General features: G+C 42.4%; 1 protein-coding gene across 18 annotated transcripts in view; it reads right to left on the reverse strand.

The window, feature by feature from the left end:
* Positions 1–21,805, reverse strand: part of BRD1 (bromodomain containing 1) — a 274,234-nt gene that overhangs the window by 62,146 nt on the left and 190,283 nt on the right. The gene's annotated exons all lie outside the window — the stretch shown is intronic.

Below are 21,805 nucleotides of genomic sequence, written 5' to 3' on the forward strand. Positions count from 1 at the left end.
TCCTTGATTTTTGCATGCACTTGTGTTTTTGATGTGCGCATCCTGGCTTTGTAAAATGGTAATGCAAACATTTATCCTGCATAAATAGCTAAATACCATTTTATGCACATCTCAAACACAAATAGCTCTTGTAAAATGACTACCTTAAATGTTTTTGTTGTTGGTGAACAAGTGTTATTTGTGGAGCTCCTCATTTTCAAAAACTGGATTACACTATAGTTGGATTCAGTGACCATTCACAAGGTTGGAGGATTGCTGGTTTTGTTTTCCAAGTGTACATAGATGTCTTGGAATTGGTACATGGTACTGCAAAATCCCATATCTAACACGAAGACACACACTCCTCATTGGTTCTTGACATAAAACATTACAACTTGATTATTCATTTCGCAATTTAGAGCAGCACTGACCGACTATAAATAAAGTATAGAAAAAAACATAGGGAGAAAAATATTGCTCAACGGCATATGCTTGATATGGAAAAGCCTCTTGGTTCTCGACCAGATGCTCTGTGATAATTAAATACAAACTGATTTTTTTTAGGCATAAAAAGGATTCCTTTGAGCATATTGGATTCTGTTTACCAATTGAAGCATGGCTTGAAGATGTTCAAAAGAAAAGACTTTGTAGGATAAGGGCTCAAAAGTCTGGTTCCACAGATACTACAAGCCCCACTGCAGCATCTTCATTTTGAGATGAGCATGAATACCTACAAGTACTACAGATGCCAACAATGCATCAATTTTAAGTTCTTCCTGTGACTCAAGTGAAACACTGAATTAGTTTTAACAAGTCTGTGTAGTCTGTCTTGTAGAATAAAAGTTTTTGCTTAATCCACATCCAGAAGTGCTCTAATTATAATAAGCTTCTGTGTTGGTAGGAAAGTTAAATTTGTCAAAGTTTAGCAGTAGTTCCAAAGACTTAATGGAGTTAAAACATTGCTTCTCAACAAATTGTCTCCTAGGATCTCCACCCCCCAATCTGGGAATTAAGAATGGAATACCAAAGAAGTCTTGCAATTGTAGGTGGTTATAACCCCTATATATCTGATAAATACTCAAAAGCTGGAAACAGTCTGAAAGAAATCATAATGTACTGATAGCTGTCAGTCTTAAGGTCAAATCATAGGTATTTTCTCTAACTCAGACAAATTATTATATAAGTATTCTCTTATATAATAATTTATATAAGATATCTTATCTTATATAAGATATATATATCTTATATATATATATATATATATATATATATATATATATATATGTATATATATATATATATATATCTTATATATATATATATATAAGATATATATATATATATAAGATATATCTATCTATCTATATATATATATATATATATCTATATATAGATATATATATAGATATATATATATAGATATATATATTCTATTCTAGGTACTTCTTCAACCCGAAGAAGTCAGGACTGTACCTCATCTTGGAATCTCAACCTCTTTTTTGCAAAGGAAAACTTTAAAATGAACAAGCTATACATCATACTTCCCTGCTTATCAAAAGGAGCCTGGCTAGGTAAGATATCTTATATAAATTAAGATATATATATCTTATATATATATATATAAGATATATATATAAGATATATATATCTTAATTTATATAAGATATCTTACCTAGCCAGGCTCCTTTTGATAAGCAGGGAAGTATGATGTATAGCTTGTTCATTTTAAAGTTTTCCTTTGCAAAAAAGAGGTTGAGATTCCAAGATGAGGTACAGTCCTGACTTCTTCGGGTTGAAGAAGTACCTAGAATAGAATATATATATCTATATCTATATATCTATATATCTATATATCTATATATATATCCTTGAGGGCCCTTGAGGGCCGCAATCCAGTCTGGTTTTCAGGATTTCTCCAATGAATATGCATGAGATCTATGTGCATGCACTGCTTTCAATGCATATTCATTGGGGAAATCCTGAAAACCTGACTGGATTGCAGCCCTCAAGGAGGGACTTTGAGATCCCTGCCATATGCTGAATGAATAAGTATTATGTGCATTAGCTTTTGATATTACCAAGCTTAGCTTGTTTTATAAAAGGAAGGGAGTTTATTTATTTACATATTTGCATCCCACTCAATCTACCATTCTTGGCAGGTAATAACTAAACATATAGAATGTTGTATAGAACATAAAATGACAAAAAAAGGACAACAAAACAACTTATTAAAATCTACCACATCTAACATAAAAGTATGTAGCTTTACTACTATTAATGTTCAACATGTGCTTAATTTTTTTTCTTCCCCAGAGGCTTGTTGGATAAGATGTTTTCAATTTCTTTTAAAATAACAATTTGTTCCTTTCTGTTCTTAATGATGAATAATAATAATAACTTTATTTTGTATACTGCAATACCAGAAGCAGTTCAGAGCGGTTTACAGAAGAAGAGACTGTACACAGACAGCGATGTTACAGAGAATATTGCCAATTACATTGGTAGAGTAGTCGATATGCAGTAAGTAGATCAGAGATACAACAAGACAGGGAGGAGTCAGAGAAATTTGTCAAAGAGATAGGTTTTGATTGATTTCCTGAAGGCTTGGTAGAAATGTGTTAGAAATGAGGGTGGTTATACATTTATTCCATTTGCCAGCTTGGAATGATAGTGTTCTATCAAGGAATCTCTTGTAGATACAGCCCTTCAGGGAGGAGAAGGCAAATAGGTAGGTGTTACGTGTGCGGGCAGTGCCTGGAAATGCAAAATGGTGCAACAGATAGATCGGGGTTGAACTTATGGTTTTGAAGCAAAGGCAGGCAAATTTGAAGATGACCCTTGCCTCCATTGTCAACCAGTGAAGTTTTCTGTAGAATGGGCTTACATGGTCTGACTTTTTGAGACCATAAATGAGGCGGACAGCAGTATTCTGTATGATTCTCAGACGTTTGATGGTTTTCTTATAGGATCCCAAATATATGATATTACAGTGGTCTAAGGTGCTTAAGATTAGTGACTGAACCAGCAATTGAAAGGAGAGGAAGTCAAAATAGTGTTTGATGGTGCAGATGGTAACAAATTCCATAGTTTAGGTCCAACTACTGAAAAAAACAGTCTAACAGAGTGAAAAATGGAACATTATGTAAATTCACTGAATCATCTTAGTGCACTGAAGGATAGATACCCTTTGCTGTTTTTTTAAATCAATTTGTTGACAAATGCACCATAGAGGGCAGATGGGGGAAACAATTTTTGCTGAAAGCATAAGGCCATGATATATTTACTCAAAGGTATAGGTTCCTTTCCACGCTTTGAACTAGAACTGCCACTAAGTTCTTCAAAACTTTGCAAGATTTCATCAAATCATACATCAGCTCCCTGTAGGAGTGAAACCGATATTTTCATACATCAGCTCTCTGTAGGAGTGAAACCGGCATTTTCTTTGACATCTTTTGCATAATTCTGGGGTATAAGATATCTATATATGGCAAAATGTTCCCTGTTGGGGGGGAAGGGTTTAGGGTCCCTTTAAGAGAGTGGTAATCAATCAGACTGTGGTTATGCATAATCTTCCAGAATAGTCTTAGTGTGGACATGGAGAGAACAAGATGGAAGCAAAGTGTGGTCTCTAATCAAATTGTAATGGCAGTGTAAGCAAAAGAGGAGTATAAACTGTCATTTATACCATACTCCTCTAATTTGTGGAAAATGTAAAGTACAACATAATCTGGTGGAAGAATAATGCAAATAAGAAAAAAGCACAATCAGATTATCTGAAGAGTCAGTTTGTAATATATGATGAACTATGCAAGCTGATTTAAACTTAATTCACTTCTCAATGAATAACCAATGAAGATTTTTATACTTTCATATCTTTTAGACAAAAAAATAATCTTACTGCAGTATTCTGGAGCAACTGCAATTTTTTGATCAATTTTGTTGTTACGTTCAAATATAAAGAATTACAGTAATCAAGTTGAGGTAACACTAGCATCTGAACCAACAGTGCAAAGTGATGTTTAAAAAAGCATGACTTCACTAGCCTAAGTTTCCTCATAATATATAAAATCTTTCTCCATAAATTTGAAATTTATTCTTCAAATGTAAGAGAAAAGTCTAAAAGATTACCCAAAACTTTAGACATTTTATCTACTTGCAGGAGTCCTTTGTATGCTGTAGACCAGACATGGGCAAACTACAGCCCGTGGGCCATATCCAGCACGTTTCGTTTTTTAATCCGGCCCACCGAATTACCTTCATGGCGATGTTTATTTTTCTTTCTACAAGCAGCCGGAGCCTTGAAGTCACATGTGGCTGTCGGAAAGTCTTCCTCTGACACAACCAGAAACAGGAAGTTGCGTCAGAGGAGAGCTTTCTGGCAGATGCATACAACTTCAAGGCTCCGGCTGCTTGTAGAAAGAAAAGTAATCACCACCACGAAGGTAAGGGGAAGGAATTGGGAGGGAGATGCTCGGACCATGGCGAGTGAGAAGACACTGCTGAAGGGAACTGGGGAAGAGAGAGTGGTGAAAAGACGCTGCTGAAAGGAATTGGGGAAGAGAGAGTGGTGAGAAGACGCTGCTGAAGGGAAATGGGAAAGAGATGCCAGACTACGGTGGAGCGGAAGAAAGAAGATGGGCGCCAGACCAATGGGAAGGGGTGGGGTGTTGGACGGAGAGATGGAAAGGAGAGGCACAGTAACAGAGCATAAGGAAGAGGCAAAGAGAAGGCAGACAGTGAATGGAAGGAATTGAATGAGGAGAAGATGAGGAAAGCAGAAATCAGACAACAAAGGTAGAAAAATAAATTCTATTTATTTTCTTTTTTTTTTTTCTTTAAGATAAAGTAGTATATTAGTTGTGTTGATAAACATTTATAAACAAAGCCCTGCTGCCTGAACATCTCTTTATCTAGTTCAGCAGCCAGAACTTTGATTTATAAAATGACAATTGTACAGAACATTGTTTCTTTTTATACTTTAATAAAATAAGTTCACTAGAAAACTAGTCGAGGCTTGTGTGGATGGGTTTAGATGGTTTGCCGGGATGGGACGGTAAGACCCATGAGTCAAAAAAATTTGCCCACCCCTGCTGTAGACAAACAAATGGTATGAAATGTACCAATGTGACCACTAGAAATAAAGAAAAATCACTGTAGAAAATACAATAAAGGTATAAAATGCACCACAAGAACTGATGTTAAAACTGATCTTTCTGTTAGTCCCTGGAGGATTTCATACGTTAGGTGTTCAATCCCAACTTGCATTACGGGTGTTGCAGAAATCTACATCTTTTCTGAACACATGCTACATTCCCCCTACTGTTAGAATCAATTCAGTCCTAAAGCCAAGCACATGCCTGAAAATCTAGAACAAGAGGATACAGGGAAGAATCCCCATCAACATAAGTAACTCACAAACTGGTTTGCTCTGCAAAATATTAACAAGTAATAAACAGGCACAAAAGCAACTCAGAAAAACATTGAGAAACAATGCAGTACTAACTTGCTGTGTGAATGAGCACTCCAAGAAAGGCCTTTGGTAATATGTACGTATACTCAAAGAAACTCACCACAGGATCTGGCAACTGGCTGGAAAACCTTCAAGACTGCAATGAGAGTAACCGAGGCAGAAAGGAAAAGGCTACTCCAAACAACTGAGTGAATACAGAGAGGGCAGGTCGAATGGAATCCTCCAGGAACTAACTAAGATTATCCGCTATAATAAAACTCTTAGCGCACATACACAGTTGAAACTCCGTGTGGCCATGATCCCTGATCAGTGGCTCAGTGTCGCCGCATGCACAGTAGGATCGTTCAGTGGTTTGCGACGCATGCGGTGGTTTCCCCAGCAACATTCCTGCCCCGATCTCTGACGCCAGCTGACTTCTGACGACGCCTTTCCTTCTCACCCCTGGACCAGCAATGGCAGCAGCTGCGAGGCATTTGCTAGGTCGGCTCACTTCGAAATGCGCAGCGGGCTGGCCTAGCAAAAGCCCCGAGGCTACCCGGCCTAGCGGATGCTGGACAGTGAGCAGGTAAGGGAAAAGGAGTACTACTGGACAGGAGGGAGGTAAAAGGAATGGAGAAGGGCTACTGCTGGACAGGGGAAGCAGGGAAGGGTTGCTGCTGGACAGGGGGGAGGTAAAAGTAAGGGAGAAGGGAATACAGACGGGGGCAGAGAGAAAGAAAGAAAAAAAGACACAGACATACTCCATTGAATTCAATGGTTATATTCTGAAAATCCCAATTGGCTGAGTGTGTCCTGAGGACTGGATCAAAAATCCCTGCCGTAGAAGATGAGAGGACCTCATGTTGGGGGCACTTTTCAGGTATTAAAGACTTAGACACTACTATTGTTTCTAGAGTGTTACCAAATGTATACAGCGCTGTAAAGAGTCATAAAGGAGACAGTCCCTGCTCAAATGAGCTCCAGTGCACTTGATGCCATGCCTTGAGGAGGATTGATGCCGATACTTCTTGGCCTCTGCCTGATATGATATCAAGAACTCTCAGCATTGATGAGAACAAAGATTAAGCTTTCCTTGTCCTTGTGGTGAGATCATTTCCAGTGTCCAATGCAGTTGCAACAGCCATAGGAACCAATGCCTCAGATACCAAAGTTAATGGATCGGTCTTCCCTTCACCAAAAATATGTACACACAGTTTTTCTCTGTCTCTAATTCCTCTTTTTAAGTTTTTTAAACAGAGATTACAGGAAGAGAAAGTGTGGTTAGGTCCAAAGGACTACAGGCACCTAGGAATATTTCATGGAAGAAAACAGACTGATTTGGTCCTGTGGGATGGCAGTAGGCAGGAAGGCATGCACAAGAGTGGTACATTGCCCTCAAAGGCTTCTGGAAGGTGCTTTAGACTAAAGCAGTTCCACAGCACAGATTTGTCAGATAATATCACCCATTAGTGTAGACATTTCATCTTGCTTGTCCTAAAATAATTCTATTAGACACCTCCCAGAAACCACAATTTATTAATTAAATGTTCTCTACCGTTCTTCCAGGGGAGTTCACAATGGGTTACATAAATTTATTCAGATACTCAAGCATTTTTTCCTGTCTGTCCTGGTGAGCTCACAATCTATCTAATGTACCTGGGGCAATGGGGGGATTAAGTAACATGCCCAGGGTCACAAGGAGCAGCATGGGTTTGAACCCACAACCTCAGGGTGCTGAGGCTTTAGCCTTTAACCACTGCGTCACACTCCCTAAAAAAGATGGTTTGGTGCGGCGTATACAAAATAATAATTTGTCTATCCGAGAGGCGTCGTGTGAGGTGGTCTGATGGGAAGCCAATATTAGTCTGCTTTGTGGAGTTTTATAATTGGTTCTATAGGCCGGTAAGCCTGACATCGGTCCCGGGAAAGATGATGGAGGCGCTGATCAAGGACAGCATCTGTGACCATATCGAAAAAAATGGACAGCTAAGGTCGAGCCAGCATGGGTTCTGCAAGGGTAGGTCGTGCCTCACAAACTTATTGTACTTCTTTGAGGGGGTAAATAACCAGGTGGACAAAGGTGAACCCATAGACATAATCTACCTAGACTTCCAAAAAGCCTTCGATAAGGTACCACATGAGCGGTTGCTCAAGAAGCTATGGAATCACGGGGTGCGAGGGGAGGTCCACCGATGGATCAAAAACTGGCTGGCAGACAGGAAGCAGAGGGTTGGTGTAAAGGGCCACTACTCGGACTGGCAAGGGGTCACGAGCGGGGTTCCTCAAGGGTCAGTGCTGGGACCGCTCCTGTTTAACATATTCATTGACGACCTGGAGGCGGGAACAAAATGCGAGGTCATCAAATTCGCAGATGACACCAAACTATTCAGCAAGGTTGAAACCACGGTAGACTGCGAGAATCTCCAAAGGGATCTTACGACATTGGAAGAATGGGCGAAAAAGTGGCAAATGAGCTTCAATGTAGGGAAATGCAAGGTCATGCATATAGGGAGAAGGAACCCGATGTTCACTTACAAAATGGGGGGATCAATGCTAGGGGTCAGTAACCTTGAAAGAGACCTGGGAGTGATGGTAGACACAACACTGAAGGCGTAGGCACAATGCGCCACAGCCTCGAGGAAAGCAAATCAAATGTTAGGTATCATTAAGAAGGGTATCTCGACCAGAACGAAGGAAGTCATCCTGCCACTGTACCGGGCTATGGTGCGCCCGCACCTGGAATACTGTGTACAGTACTGGTCACCGTACCTCAAAAAGGACATGGCAATGCTTGAGGGAGTCCAGAGAAGAGCAACTAAACTGATTAAGGGTATGGAAAACCTTACATACACTGACAGACTGAAGAAGCTGGGGTTGTTCTCCCTGGAAAAGCGGAGACTCAGAGGAGATATGATAGAGACCTTCAAGATCCTGAGGGGCATCGAAAAGGTTGACAAGGATAGATTTTTCAATTTGAAAGAAACCACAAGAACAAGGGGTCACTCGATGAAATTGAAGGGGGACAGGTTTAAAACAAACGCAAGGAAATTCTTCTTCACACAGAGGGTGGTGGACACATGGAACACCCTTCCGGAGGCCGTAATAAGAAATAGCACAGTACAGGGTTTCAAGGATGACCTGGATAGGTTCCTGGAGGACAAAGGGATTGAGGGGTACAGATAAGAGCAGTGGAAAGTTTAGAGATAAGTGTTGAGGTAGGTATAAAATTAGTCAAGGACCGCAGATCAGGCAATATGCCTAATGGGCCACCGCGTGAGCGGACCGCCGGGATAGATGGACCTCTGGTCTGCCCCGGCGGAGGCGACTACTTATGTACTTATGTACTTATATACTAGAGAATGACATGGGGATAAATTTGTCCCCGTCGGAACTCAATTTCCCTGTCCCGCCCCATGAGTTTTGTCGCTGTCCTTGTCTCTGCCCCATTTCTGTAAGCTCTGCCTTAACTGCACAAGCCTCGAATACTTATGATTTTAAAGTGTTTGAGGCTTGTGCAGATGAGGACGGAGCGTGCAGGAATGGGGTAGGGATAGGACAGAACTTGAGTTCCCGCGGGGACAGGTAAGATATGACCCCGTGTCATTCTCTGTAATATACACCACAGGAGGAGACTGATCCTGAACATATCTCCAAATATCTTAGCTCTTTCCAGATGGGTAAAACTGACATGATGGATGCAGCTTGATTAGATAGAGTTTTTGGATAAGGGTTTCCCTATGCCGGAGTGCCTGTGTTAGTGGTATCCTAATCCAGGGTACCCAGGCCACAAAGCCATTGAGGAGAAAAGTCTTCTCCCTCCTTTGAAATTATAACCCCTAGTGGTATATCCCAACCATAGGAATTATGTGCTGCTATTTTTAAAATGGTAAAAAAATTATTGCACTGCTCAATGCTCTATATCATAAATTCAATGCCACTACAAATCAAAGCAATTTTTTTTCAAAGACTTCGATGGTTACTTGTTTCAAATGAAAACAATAGCCAGCTCATGACTCACCTTTATTGGCATTGTAACTTTTAATCTTTTTAAAACTTTTTTTTTTTAACACACCAACATTAAAATGGGACTTACAGAAGTCATGTGCATCTGCAGACCAGGACCGCTTAGCCAAAATGCAAATGGTGGCACTGGAAGCCTGAACAAATGGACATCACTCCTGTTTCTCAGCTCCAGAGGTGGATGGGAAAAGAAAAGTAGAGGGTTTAGGCCTACTGGGTGACCAGAGATATTTCAATTGACTCTTTTAATCTCTCTTCTTGTCAGCGCTTAAGTCAATCACCACTCATGTATCGACAGGGAAACAGCTTATACCCAATGCCCTTACCATAGCTCAGTATGCTATTTTTTGTTAGCTCATTTATTTAACAACCATGGTAATTTGCATATTATTTATTTACTCCATTGGTAGAAAAATTTTCTTTTTAGCACGTGTTTAAAGGCTGCATGTTGAAGCTGAGTGCACCATTCTAATTCACAGCTTATTATATCTGCCTCCCAAGTTTATGAGTTCATCTGACTTAGTGAATCAAAGGACAGTTTATTTGTGCTGCTGCAGGCACTGCCGTGGATGGTTTAGTCATTGGTGACCTTAGGAGGACCTATCCCTTACTATATCAAACAAGACTTGCTGTAGCATATGGTTAGACACGTATCCTGAGAACGAGGATTGTGAACCTCTGTTCCTTTTTGATGGGGAAGGAGGAAAAGGTAAAGCTGCGTGACCAACTGCAGTAAAGGGACCAATGGATCAGCATTTATGTCCATTTGCAAGCTCTGCTTCTTTGAACAAAGTGAGTACTGTCATCCCTTGAAGTTCCCTCATCATTGGGAAATCAAATTCCACCCCTACAACCTGTTCAGTACTCCCTCATTTCAAGAGGGCACTATGAACCCTGAGGGAATTGAACCCAATATAGGTCTTTACCCCATTTCTTTGTCTTCTAAAAGTTGTGAACAGTTAGTTACTGCCTAAACTGCTGATAGCTGTGCTTTTTTCGGAAGCATAGTCTGTCACTCCTACTCCTACCCAGATGTATCCCTAAAGGATATATGGAGGGGCATTTTCAGTATGATGTTCAAACAGATTTTTTGAGGAACACACACATGCACAAAAATCCAATAGTGAACATGACCAATTTGAAACAAAAAAATGTATTTTTGTTTCAAAAATGGCCATTTCCCAGATGTGCTTGTCCTCAGTGTGACTATCTTTTTGAACCATTTTCAACTCCTCCCCCAAAACAACAACAACAACAAAAACCCACACCACCACCCCCCATCCAAAAGAAACACACACAAAACAAGCCATTGGGATGTAGGAGGGCCACCAGTTTTAGTAGCCTGGCAAAACAGACATCCCATCAAAACATCCGGGCACCTTAAGGGGCACTGCAGTGATCTTCACATAAAAAAGCTCAGGTATACATCTCACCATAACCCCTTTATAGTGTATGGTAAGCCCTCCAAAACCCATCCAAAATCTACTGGACCCAACTGCATACCACACCAAAAGCCCTTATGTGGGTGTCACCTGTAGGTAGGTACAGTAGGATTTGGTTGGGCTTTGGAAGGCTCACACAGTCCACCATATGTATAGTAGTTAAGAGTGGAATATGGGCCTGAGTCCCCATATCTATGGTCGACTACACAGCCTACTAGACTACTTCAGGAAACTTGCTTGCTGCTCTACTAGGACTAGTCATAACAACTGAAGCCAGCATACAAGCAGGTATGTATGTACTTTTTCATTCATATTCAGTGTTCTCCCCAGAAATTTTTTCCAGCCGGGTGGCATGAAAAAGTAGCCGGGTGGGCGGGGTGGGGAAATTTGGTAATGGGGAAAATTAAATGTATACTATTTTTATTAGTTAATTATTATTATTTTCCAATGCTCGATATGACTTCCTTTTTTAAGGTTTGACACTTTACTAAATTTAAGAAGTATCCAATTCTAGAAGTGAATAATTAGATATTCACCCTCTTTCAAATAGTATAGAGGTTTAAAAAAAGGGAAATGCGTTAATGAAGTCATTAGGTTCAATCTAACCATTTATTTCTGCATGAATTTAAACAACTAAAAAAAAAAGATAAATATAGCTCATCCAGTCATACAAGAAATGGCTGTACAACACCTCTAATAATGTTTTGATCACTAGGTTCCTTCCTGAGGTCTCACTGAGGATATGAAATAGATGCTATCCCCACTTCCAGACCTCTTCCACATAATTTATGCAGAGGTGTTACTGAGCCTTGAAGGGCACCTGTGTGATTGATCTTTATCTGCTTCTTTTTTATTTTGCTATACTGCAAAGTAAGAGCTAGGGCAAAACAGTATAGGTAAAGATGCAGGTAATAATTAGCAATGTATAAAAAATATTTTATTTTTATTTGCTTATAATGTCATTTGAAACCTGCTTGATGATAATACAACTTTAATTTAATTCTTTATAATGGGTGTGTCTGTGTGTTGGGGGGACAACACCTATGTCAACAGTAAAGTTAGAATAGGGTCATTAAATCCAGTGGTGTACCTAGTATATATGGCAGCCAATGCTAATCATTTTTTTAACAAACCCTCCTTAATATAAAAAAAGATATTTTTTAGTAATAATCCATGAGTCACACAATAAGGGTGCATCTAGGAAAAGGCAGCATCTTAAACACTGCAGTGAGCACGATAGCACCAACACATGCATTGTAAAACTAAACAAACCAGATCCTACACAGTCAATTGATCCCGTAGTCGATGCTAACAGAAAACCATGTCCTTTTCATACACACAGAACACAGATACACCCTCGCCCAATATGGAATAATCACAAACTAAAAATAGAAATATGTAGACAAAAGTTAAACTGAACAAAGAAACCAGACTCTGCATACAATGCAACACCATAGAAACAGTGACACATGTCCCCTAATACTGTGCAAAATATAAAGACAGTAGATGTAAATTTGAAAAAAAACTTCTACATAACAGTCACCACTTTACAAATTAACAAATAGAAATAAAATAATGAGAAATATGAAAATACCATTTTATTGGACTAATCCATTTTTCAATTAGCTTTCAGAGGCCAAATCTTTCTTCAAGACAGTACAGTATACAGCTGTTATGGTATCCTGTCCTGACCTGAGGAAAGGGGTTTATTCCCCCCCAAAATTGCCTTATTTCCATTTCCTATTGATAAATTTTAATCAATACAGTTACAATACTACTTGATTCTACGTAAAGCAACAAAAATATTTTTTTTCTACCTTTTGTCGTTTCTGCTTTAGTCATCTTCTCTTCACTCTCTTCTTTCTATTTAGCATTTGTCCTCGCTCCCTTCCATGCAACATCTGTCCTCTCTCTTTGCCTCTTCCACCCTGCCTCTGCCCTCTCTCTCTCTACCCCTTCCATCTACTGTCCACCCTATCTCTGCCCCTTGCATCCACTGTCCACCCTTTCTGCCTTTTCCATCCAGTGTCTGCCCTCTCTCTGTTCCATATGGTATCTTCCCTCTTTTTATGTCCCTTCAATAAACTCTATATCCTGTGCCCTTTCTCTCCTTTGTACATGATTTATTTCAGCTTCAATCCCTCTCCGTTTTTTGTCTCCACCCTTCCCCTATGCTCTGGCATCTCTCTCTTCTCCTTTCCTTCCTTCCTTCCTTCCCACTCCACCCCATGGTCTGACATCTCTATCTCCTTCCCTTCTCTCCCCCCTCTCCAGTATCTGCCTCCTGTCTTTCCCCTTTGGTCCAGGCTTCTCTCTTTCTCTCCGTCTTTCTTCTGTGAGGAGATCATATTGATCTTGAACACTGAATAATTCTTCCACATTCTCCATATCACTGTACTGTAGTCTGGTCCAGCAGACTGCTTTGGCACTATTACATGGGTAATAGTAAATTCATTATGCATCAGCTTTCCACACAGAATGCCACAAATCTCTATTTCTTGTGCTGTGTTTACATCTGCCAGCAGCAGAAACTTGTGAGACAGATCCCTTGGCAATACTACACTTTGGAGCACTTTGACCATCTGGTTCTGTATGGCTGCAGGCTTTAAAGCTCTGTTTACTGGAGGAGACTGTCCAGCATACATAGTTGCATCGCCCTTAAGGATCTGATCAGAGATTACATTAGACAAGGTAGTATTTTTAGGCATGGAAAAACAGGACATTTTCTCCTCAATCTGCTCAGATGCCCTTTAATGTTCATCTGATCTCGGGCTAAATCTTGCCTCCTGAGCTGCTCTTCAAAGGAAAGCGGAGTGAGAGCCATATCGGCAGTGAGATCCGTTTTGGGCCGCATGTTGTGCAGGGCTGGACTAAGGCAAGTTGTAAGCTTCCTTCTATCGCTGACCTAACTTCCATAAGTCAGCAACGGAGGGAAGCTTACAACTCGCTGCTCTCGCTTGCTTCGGGCCTTCCTCATTGCCGGGTCCTGCCTTCACGGAAACAGAAAGTAGGCAGGACCAATGTTCCCTTTAAGGATTGATGAGGTGTGTGCAAAAAAAAATATGCATGAGCGACAAGTTACATATTCCACAAATTTATGAGCAGGCACGGAGGACGCATTTTTAAACAAATGTAGTTTATCCTTGTACTCCTTATGTATTTTTAATCATCTATGGATATGTTTGTATGTTTATTGTTCAAATGGTTTTATTTATTTCCCAAAATTTATTTTTGTTATACACATTGAAAATATTTGATATTGCGTTTAAATCAAAATCTCAATAAACTTGAAACGAGTGCCCATGAGATTGTGGGAGGGTTAAATACTCAAAACTTAGAAGAATAACAATTTACTTAAAGTTTTTGCTTCGCCAGCTTTCTGGTATCTTTACATAATGCAGTGGTGTACCTAGCATATGTAACACCCGGGGCCCATCATTTTTTGGCACCCCCCCATCTGTACGAAAAACATGATTTTTAGTAACAAGCCACACGTCTCACATGAGTACCTAGGAAAAGGCAGCATCTTACATATTGCAGTGAACAGTACATCAATACACCCATTGTAAAACTAAACAAGCCAGACCAGCACAGATCAATCCTACACCGTCAATCCTAACAGAAAACTATGTCTTTTGAACACACAGAACACACCTTCGCCTAGTATGGAATATGTAATCACAAACTAACCCCTCCCTCTTTTACAAAACTGTAGTGTGGATTTTAGCTACGGAGGTAACAGCTCTGATGCTCATAAAATTCTGAGCATCAGAGCTGCTACCACCACGGCTGGTGCTAAAAAACGCTTCACAGTTTTGTAAAAGGGGGGAATAAAATAAAAATACATAGACAAAGGTTAAATTGAACCAGCAAGAAGCTGGACTCTGCATACAATGCTTCACAGAAACAGTCACCATTTTCTTCGCATGAAGTTCTACATTTGCTACTATTATAGTATTAAGCACAAGCACTTTATAACTTAAAAAGAAAACCATAAATAATATATTGAATGAAAATCGCATAATACAAAGGTTCCTATGAGGACAGCTACCATACGTTAAAATCGTGTGGCATTCTGAGGAACTTCATGCGAAGAAAATGGTGGCTAACTCAAGTTAAATTTTGTTTATAGACACGATATTTTGTGCACTTTTTTGTTTTGATTTTCACAGAAACAGTGACACATGTCTCCTAAATATAAATTTTTTTCTACCTGTCTTCTGTGGTTTCTGCTTTCCTCATCTTCTTGTAACTCTCTTCCTTCCATCCACTGTCTGCCGTCTCTCTTCCCCTATATGGCATCTTCTCTCCTTCTATGCCCCTTCCAGAAACTATATGCCTCCCCCTTCCATCTCTCCTTTCACCCCCATTGGTCTGGCATCTCTCTCCTCGCCTTCCCTCTCCCACACCTCTCCTCTGCAATCCCTTTCCCTTTTTTCCCTCATTTCCCTTTTCAATTTATTTTCTGTATCTGTCTAGATTATGTTCTTACTACCCTCTCATCAATGTCCTTTTTTACTGTCTACCTAAAGCTTGCCACCTCTTTCCCTCACCCCTCCAATGTTTCCCTAACTCAATCCTTTTCTCCCCATCATGTGTCCTCCTTTTATTTATCCCCTCCTTCCATCATGTACCCTCTTTCTCCAACCCTTCCATCTAGTACCTTCTCCTCTTTCTGTCCACTTATCATCCAGCATCTGCTCCCCTCTTTCTCTTCTCCCATTTCCTTCTGGCATTTGCTCCCTTATCTCTCCCATCTGCACTTCCATCCAGCATAGGCTCCCCACTACCATCCAATGTCTGCCCTTTCTCCCTCCATCCACCCCTCTTCAATCGGCATCTTCCCCCTTTCTTTCCCTCCAATATCCTTCCCCCTTATGTCTCTCCCCTTTCTCTGTAGATCAATTCCATCAGCACCACCCTTCCATACCACCCTGCCCCCTTTCTTTCCCTCCACCACTCTTCCATTCCAGCAGTCCTGCTCCTTTCTCTCCCTTCATGCAGCAAGGTCCCGCGATGATTGTAGCTGCCTGCTGCCAATCCACCCCACTCTGATGTACTTGCTCTAGAGCGGACTCAGCAGCCGCATGCTGGAAGGGCCCGCGATGACTCATCTGCTGGCTCTGCTCTGGAAGAAGTAAGTTACGTTGGAGGGGGTGGACCCGGCAGACGCAGGGAGTTGCGGCAAAGTCCCGCAATGACTGCGTCTGCCGGGTCCACCCTCTCCGACGTAACTTACTTCTTCCAGAGCAGAGCCAGCAGACGAGTCATCGCGGGACCTTCCTGCACCTTAGCGCGGATACTGACTCTACTGAAGAGAAAGTAAGTCAGTGGTAACGTGACCATTTATTTTTTTCATTAAAAGGGGACATCTATTAATTGACTGTGTATCCTTTCTTTCTTTCTGCACTCAGGCCCAACAATTGTACCTTTCTATTCCCTCCCTCCTTCCTTCCCATGTCCTTAGTGCCCCCAGTGCCTCCTTCCCGTGTCCATAGTGCCCCCAGTGCCTCCTTCCCATGTCCTTTGTGCCCCCAGTACCTCCTTCTTATGTCCCCCCACTGCCTTCCAGATTTTGCCCACCCCCAAAGCCAGTCAGTTCTGCCACCTCTCCATTTTTTTCTCTCTGTCACCACCGCATCCCCTATGCTCTGAAATCTCTCTCTTCTCCTTTCTTTCCTTTGCACCCCATAGTCTGGTATCTCCCCTTCCCTGATTCTCTGGCATCTCTCTCCTTTCCTTTTCTTCCATCTTTCGCTCCCCCTCCATGCTCTCACATCTCCCCCTTCGTTTTCCCTTAGTCTGGCATACCTTCCTCCTACCCTCCAAGCCCTGGCATCTCCTTTCAATCCCTCCCTCATCTTCCTTCTCCCTCCAGCTGGGTACCGCAACACTCTTCCCTGCAGCTCTGGACTTCCCCACAATTGCCATGCTTCGGTTCCTCTTCTTCCTTCCTCCCTCCCCCCCCCCCCCCCGCGGGACCCTGCAGCACCATCAACTCTTACTCCCTCTAACGTCGGCCTGCAGCTCCGGACTTCCCCGCACCTTCCCCACCCCCCCCTTCGGATCGCTATTATTTTAAATGTTATAGCCGCGGGGCTGTATCCATCAGTGGAGACGTCTAACCTCGGCCTGCCCCAGAACTCTTACTGCAGCAGCCGCCCATCTAGGCAGGAACAGGAAGTCACTGTTGCAGTAAGAGTTCCGGGGCAGGCCGAGGTTAGACGTCTCCACTGATGGATACAGTGCCGCCGCTATAACATTTAAAATAATAGCAATCCGAAGGGGGGGCAGGTGTGGGGAAGTCCGGAGCTGCAGGGCCGGCGTTACACCAATGAGACCAAGGGGCGGACCGCCCCCCACTTAATACGCCACTGATTGCGGGGATCATGAAAGGAGTCGCCGCTGCTGCATCTTAGGCGAGCAGGGCAGACCGCCACCACCGCCGCTTCCTCTCACCTCCGCTCGAGTGAGCGACACCAGAAGAAGCATGAGCGACGCCACTGAAAATAGTGAGCGATCGCTCATGCGCTCACCTTAGAGGGAACACTGGAAAGCCCGAAGCAATCAAGAGCAAGTTGTAAGCTGACCTGTCTCCTATAGCGAACCCATGCTCCGGGGCGTGTGCATGCCGACTTCCCTTCTCTTCCCCCCTCGGGACGTGACTTCCGGTTTCGGAGAGAAGCGGCATTCACATGTTAGAGCCCTGGAGCATGGGTTCAAGTCGCTTGCTGGCGTTAAAAACTAAAAAAAAAAAAAAAAAGTCAGGCTCCTGCGATTCAAGCTGTGCCGAGTCAGCCCGGTAAATCTCCAAACTGGTGAGAAGGTTTTTTTTTTTTTTAATGTTGAGCAGAAGGCAGCAGCAGCAGCAGGATTGCCATCGAGATTACAGCCGGGCGCTCATCTAAATTAGCTGGGCGGAGCGCCCGGCTGAAAGGCCCTGGGGAGAACACTGCATATTTATGGGGATTAGGAGGGGGTTAGCGACTACTGTGGGGAGTGTTAGAGGTCACACCTTCATCCTTCCACTGGTCATCTGGTCTGCTCGAGAACCTTTATGGCACTTGTGTTAAAACAGTTCTAGCCCCAAACGTCGAAACTGTGCCCTGGACATTTTCTAGAATGATTGTTGCAGAAAAACCTTTCAATCATAAGCACACCCTAGTCCTGCCCAAACCACACTTCCAACATGCACCCTTCAGATTTAGACACACTACAGACAACCATCATAAAATTCCACATACAAAATGGGTTTCAAATATAGTGAACTGGAAGGGTTCTGGCGAGAAAATATCCATATGCCACTTTATTTCACTTTTTGGACATTTTTCTTTTTCAAAAATAAGCCCCATAGGGCTAGATGCACTAAAGATACCTATTAGATCGCTGCTGGCCGATTCTCCAGCAGCAATCGATGGGCTATCAAGTTTGCATGCAAATGATTTGCATGGAGGTGCAAATCATTTACATACAAACGTGACCAATTAATACATGTGCAGAGCCCTAACAGTAGTGACAGGGGAAGTAGCTTCCTGTCTCTGTTAGGGTACTGCAACACCCAGGGTGACTGCCCACCTCCCCTCCCTCATGGCAGCGATGCAGCAGGAGGGATGCCTACTCCCTCCTGCCAATGCAACCACTCACCCGCAGCAGTGATACAGCAGAAGGGATGCCCACTCCCTCCTGCCACTGAAGGCCTACTTCCACGCCAGGTGCCCCCCCAATATTCTCTACCCTCCCCGCAGAAAAAAAGCAGGAGGGATGCCCACCTTCACAGAGACATTGGAGCAGTACAGAAGCTCAGTCCGTCCTGCTCTTAGGCTCGCCGCTCCAGAATGGTGGAGTTTTCCCTCCCTGGTGCATCATGAGACGCACAGGGAAGGGCCTAAGGCCCCGAGTGGCTCAGATGCCTAAGGCCTCGCCCCTTGGAGGGGCTTTAGGCATTTGAGCCAATCAGGGCCTTAGGCACCTCCCTTTATATCCACAGGCTGCTACTTTTCCATCTAATTATTTCAGTAGCTAAAGATAGTCTTGTATTAATTTCAGGGTTGTTAAAAGCAATGATTTTAAAAAAATTGATTTTTTAAAATTTAAACCAGGTTTTTTAAATTGAATTTTTTAAAATTAAAATGCTGTTTTTTTTTAAGGAAAAATTATCTAAAGATAGCTTTCTATTTAAAATAACTTACAGTCCAAAGGTTATTGATTATGAAATAAGGATTAGTTTTTGATTATGTAGCATGAGAATATATATTCATACAGTATATTATGATATATCGTATTTTTCTCTCTATAAGACGCACCTAACCATAATACGTACCCACCTGTAGAGGAGGAAAAACCAAGAAAAAAAAAATTCTGAACCAAATGGTGTGCCTTGTACCCTGTCCACCCTCTGGTATTGTCTAGTGGTGGGCACATCTAATGGCAGCCAGCCAGCCCGAACCCCCCCTACCCCGGTACTTTTTTTTTTTTTTTTTGTAAAATCTCTATTAGGCAAAACCATAATGCATACAAGCACTCTGGCAGAACCAGTGCTGAATACAACCAAATACATAATAACAATAAGAAGATGAAGTAAAGATCAAGCATAATGTACAGTATCAGAACTCAAGGCAAGCCCAATACAAAATATTTGTTATGGCAAAATCTAAATTCCCCTGTGTACAACCCCTCCAGCAAAATAGAGAAAACCAGCTCCCATGATCCACAAAACCCTCCCATCATTGTGTGGTAGTCACCCCTGTACCTTTTTAAATCCCTCCCTCCCTCCCTAGAAGGCTGTCTCAGTATTTTTATCATCTCCCCCGGTACCTTTCTACCCCCCCCTGCCGCAAACACCCACCGCTGTCGTACCTTGTTAAAAACATCCTGGTGGTCCAGCGTGATTCCTGCTTTGCTAACTGTCTCCTATTTCCTGGCCAGCGGCGCACAGGTCAGCAGCGTGGAGGTCAAGAGCAAAGCTTTCCGTGCTCCCGTTTGGGCTCGAGCCGCTTTCTGATTGGTTGCTGTCAGTTCTCGTGGGACTCACGAGAACTGATGGCAGCTATTCAGAAAGCAGCAAAGGGCCAGGCAGGAGCGCAGAAAGCTCTCTCATGACCTCCGTGCCTCTGACTTGTGCACCGCTGGCCAAGAAATAGGCGGAGATAGCTAGCGAGGGAGGAATCACGCTGGACCACCAAGATGTTTTTAACAAGGTACGACGGCAGCGGGTATTTGCGGGGGGTGTTTTAAAAAGGTGTGGTGGTGGGTGTTTGCGGGGGGAGGGGTTAAAAAGGTATGGCGGCAGGCATGTGGGGGGGATATTTTAAAAAGGGGTGTGCAGCAGGGGGTTTTTAAATAAAATTTGCTCCATAAGACGCACCATGATTTCCACCCACTTTTGGATGGAAAAAAAAGTGCGCCTTATGGAGCAAAAAATACGGTATATTTCAAGTTTTTACTTTAGGGAAATGCTTTAAACAATCCTTGTTTTGCCATTTAGAAAAAGAAGATTCAAAATGAAAGGATGGAGTCGGATAAGAGGGATTTTTTTTTTTTTTTGTGGGGGGACATGTTTTTTAAGCATTCTAAGTCGATGAAAACTAGCTTCTATTGAGGGTTACAGCTCTATGCATCTTCATTCAAAACCACCTGAAGGGTTTTTGTTGTTTTTTTTATTTGGACTTAACGCAGCCATTGCAACAGATTCTATCAGGTGTACAAAACTGCAGTTTCCTCTGAAATCCAGCTATACAACTATAGGGCTATTCTGCCTACTAGTTGTCAGTGCTAAGAGATGGTGAAAACTAGGGCTAGATTCACTAAGCAAACCGATCGGTTGTGACTCCTTTGCGACCCGATTTTCCTCCAACCCAATTCACTAACCTCTCCTCCAATCTGATTCCAATCCGTGCATGCAAATGACAGGAAATGGCATGCAAAATAGGAAGAATGCAATTTACTAAACATTTTTCAGGCACACTGATTGGCTGGTCGATCCAAAAACAAGCGACTGGTGAGGAACAGTTACTTGAGCAAAAACCCTGCTCAGACTGCCCTGCTCTCTGCCCTGACTCTCCTGCTCCTGAGTTTCAGAAGCCGTGTGGGTAGGCAAAAATTCAGAAGCTACCAAGCTTAAATTCTCTGAGTGTTTTTATTTGCCAACTTCCAACTCATTTACAGCTGAAATCCTAGCCAACTTCCACCAGCCCTGCTCTCTGCCCCGAGTAAAGTATCTCCTGCTCTGCCGCAATTCTCCTGCTTTGCTGACATAAAAAAGCTCTCTGCTCCCTACCACGATTCTCCTGCTTGTCGCCCCGCACTCTCTTCCCCAACTTTTGCTGGCCGCCCCGACTCTCTTCTCTGCCAAGCTCTCTGCCCCGATTCCCTGCAGTGCGAGCCCGTGGTTTTAACCCGCTTTAAACCGGCAGGTTAAAACCACGGGCTCACGAAAAGTAAAAAGCAGTCACAGCCTGTTCTTATGCATTTTCTCCCTTCCCCAAAACCCAATATTTTGCAGATGTCAGTTTTCAGCGCGGAGAGCATGCGCAGACCATCTACAGGAAAAGCAGATGGTCTGCACATGCGTCAGGATTGCTCACTAGCGATCCGTGTGGTAGGTGAGCGGCGTTCCTCCGCGGATCAGGCAGGTTAGTGAATCTAGCCCTATTTGTCAACTGCTGTGAATACTGTCTTCTCACCCTTGCCAGTTTGTCAGAGAATACACAAGGTGGGAGCCAAAAGCAAGTCTTCTATAAGACAGTGCATACCACTCCAAAGGCAATATTTTTGTTTAAAATTTAACTTTTTATACTTTAGTTTATTAGCCCCACTAAGAAATGTTTTATTGCAAACTACATGAGGAGAGACTTAGAGGAATCAAAATCTGCTCTGTAGTCTTGTAAGGGAACTTCCCATTGAAACAAACATTTCA

The sequence above is a fragment of the Geotrypetes seraphini genome, chromosome 9 (assembly GCF_902459505.1).
Source record: "Geotrypetes seraphini chromosome 9, aGeoSer1.1, whole genome shotgun sequence".
Taxonomy (NCBI): Eukaryota; Metazoa; Chordata; class Amphibia; order Gymnophiona; family Dermophiidae; genus Geotrypetes; species Geotrypetes seraphini.